The sequence below is a fragment of the Octopus bimaculoides genome, chromosome 6 (assembly GCF_046866305.1).
Source record: "Octopus bimaculoides isolate indiv1 chromosome 6, ASM4686630v1, whole genome shotgun sequence".
NCBI classification, from domain to species: Eukaryota; Metazoa; Mollusca; class Cephalopoda; order Octopoda; family Octopodidae; genus Octopus; species Octopus bimaculoides.
In genome coordinates this window covers 18,976,532-18,979,031 of record NC_142933.1, presented here as the reverse complement: position 1 = coordinate 18,979,031, position 2,500 = coordinate 18,976,532, and the positions used below count along the sequence as shown (strand labels likewise).

Here is a 2,500-nt window from a genome sequence, read left to right as displayed (position 1 = left end):
TATTAACCCCAAAAGGATAAGCAGCAACTTCGGTGGGTTATGCAATACGAATATAAATATTCGAAAGTTTTGTCTATGCTGTAACGATTCTTCCTGATGGCCACTTTGTGACGATTAATAACTTTTTCTTCTATTAGCATGAGATCTGAAATTTTGGGGAGAGGGCCGATCGATTGCATCGACTCCAGTGTCCAACTGATACTTGTTTTATCGATCCTAAACGGATGAAAGGCAAGGTTGACCTCTGCGACATTGAACTCACACCTTAAGCTAGAAGAAACGCTGCTAAACATTTAGCTGACGCGCTCAGGATTTTACCACATCGCGTCTTTATAACGATTACTAACAGAAGCAATGTTCATTACGAGAGCGCAATTCTAACATACACATACAAAATCTACATTTAGAACAAGCAAAAGTACAACATTCGGTGACTGATTATGTGCCATTGTAAGGGTCAAAATTTCCGTTTCAAATGTTAATACCAAACATATTGGCTTTGCTTTACAAAATTACAAGGGTATGACACACCAACTCAATGTGCTAGCCTAGAAGCGTTGGAGATGGATTTGGAAACTTCAGAGTTATAAACTACAACTAACTCATGAGAAAACATGGTAAACGTTTATAAGGAAATAAACTACAGCAATGTTATCTTTTCAATTACACACTCGCATACACACATGATATCACACATGCAAATATATTTGCATCTGAATGTATGTGTATGAATGTGTGTGTGTATATATATATATATATATATATATATATATATATATATAAATTCTATTTATCTCATTCTGTTAATTTTATATAATACTTTATATATATATATATATATATATATATATATATATTTATGAAACACATATATACGTACATATTATATGCATATACGCACACACACGCATATATATATATATATACATATATACATTTATATATATATATATATATATATATATATATATATATATATATATATATATATAGATATAGATATAGATATATATAGATATAGATAGATAGATAGATACGTATCTATGTGGTGTGTTATGAAATGTTCAAATTTTAAATAACTGTAAACTAATTCCAGTCTTTAAATCTTTTTTCATTTACAGTAGATCTGAAAAATGTTCAAGGCGCCTTCCAGCAAAACGTGAGTTGAATTATAATTTAACACCTTCAAATTTTCATAATCAGTTACATTTACATGGGAAGGGTCACTGTTAAATATTGCAGGGGAAATATGCTAAAAATATTTTGCTTGCAATAGTTGGTTTGATTTTCAACACACTTTACATTATATAACTTAGCTATTGTTTTTCAGACAAAGAACGTAATGGTTAATATATTCACACAACAGTTATGGTTTTTCTACACAAACTAGTGTTCATTTCTTTTAGTTACTGATTTTCTCATATATTGTTACATCGCCAAACTGGTTACCTATGTTAGTAAAATAATTAAAATGGTATATGCCAATGACTAATATTGATTTTGTCTACAGCATAATTATTTCTTTTGGAGCTTTTATATTGTTCTCTGCTGTTGTCGAAAGAACCTCGAATCCACCCGAGATAAACCGTAACTTCCATCCCTTTACGGCCGATAAATCAATTGTAAATAATACCTGTCCTAGTCAAGTACTAAAACCGATGTTATATACACCCCACTCTTCAAAACTGATGCCCTAGTTCTTAAATTGGAAATAAATATAACATTGACTAAACATTTTTTTCAGCTTCGTTATATACTAAATATATATGGTTTGGATTTCATTGATAGTTTCACTCAACTTTATAAACAGATATTTCATTAGTATTTCATAAGTAAGATTACAAAATTAATATACAGTGGGAAAATTATTGAGAAAGCTATATTAAGACAATTACAAATCGTTGAATTTTTATTTATTAATGTCTATACCAGCGAATGAGCGAACCCCTAAGTTGTCTCTTGGCCTGATAACATACCATCAAAATCTCTCTCACACTATTATGGAAAGAACGGAATATCATGGGGAAGGGGTATATTAGATCGTTCTCGTACGTTCTGCAGAAAAACCCAGCTTATTTTTTCATGGTGGCAGTTCTTCTGATATTATATCTACTGAGTGAGAGCTGATGTGGCATGAAATAACAGCAACAATTAATGAAAAGATTTTAGATTATTTTATTTATTTCATATACATATTTGTAAACATAACGTTGTTGGTTATAAATTCCAACGGGTCAGTTGCTGGTTTAGTGTTTGACAATTGTTTGTCTCTTTAGCTAGTGTTCCTCAAGAAGATTTTATTTTATTTTATTTGTATCTTTTAATTTTTTTTTTTTTTTGAGCACCTTAAATAGTAATTTCAATGAGAAGTAAAGTCATAAAACGATTTGGCAAACAAAAGTTATCTTTGATATCTACATGAATGCAATAAGAGGAAATTGCTATTCTAGAATACGTTACACGTATAAAATACGCTTATATTTTGTTGATTTCTTAAGAA

The 2,500-nt window shown here is 30.0% G+C and overlaps 1 protein-coding gene across 1 annotated transcript in view; it reads left to right on the top strand.

The window, feature by feature from the left end:
• The window catches only part of LOC106870799 (G protein-coupled receptor dmsr-1-like), a 386,450-nt gene that overhangs the window by 180,509 nt on the left and 203,441 nt on the right, over positions 1 to 2,500 (top strand). Inside the window, exon 3 of the mRNA XM_089353532.1 lies at positions 1,122 to 1,159. The gene's annotated coding sequence lies outside the window, so the exon portion shown is untranslated. The remainder of the gene's footprint in view (positions 1 to 1,121; positions 1,160 to 2,500) is intronic.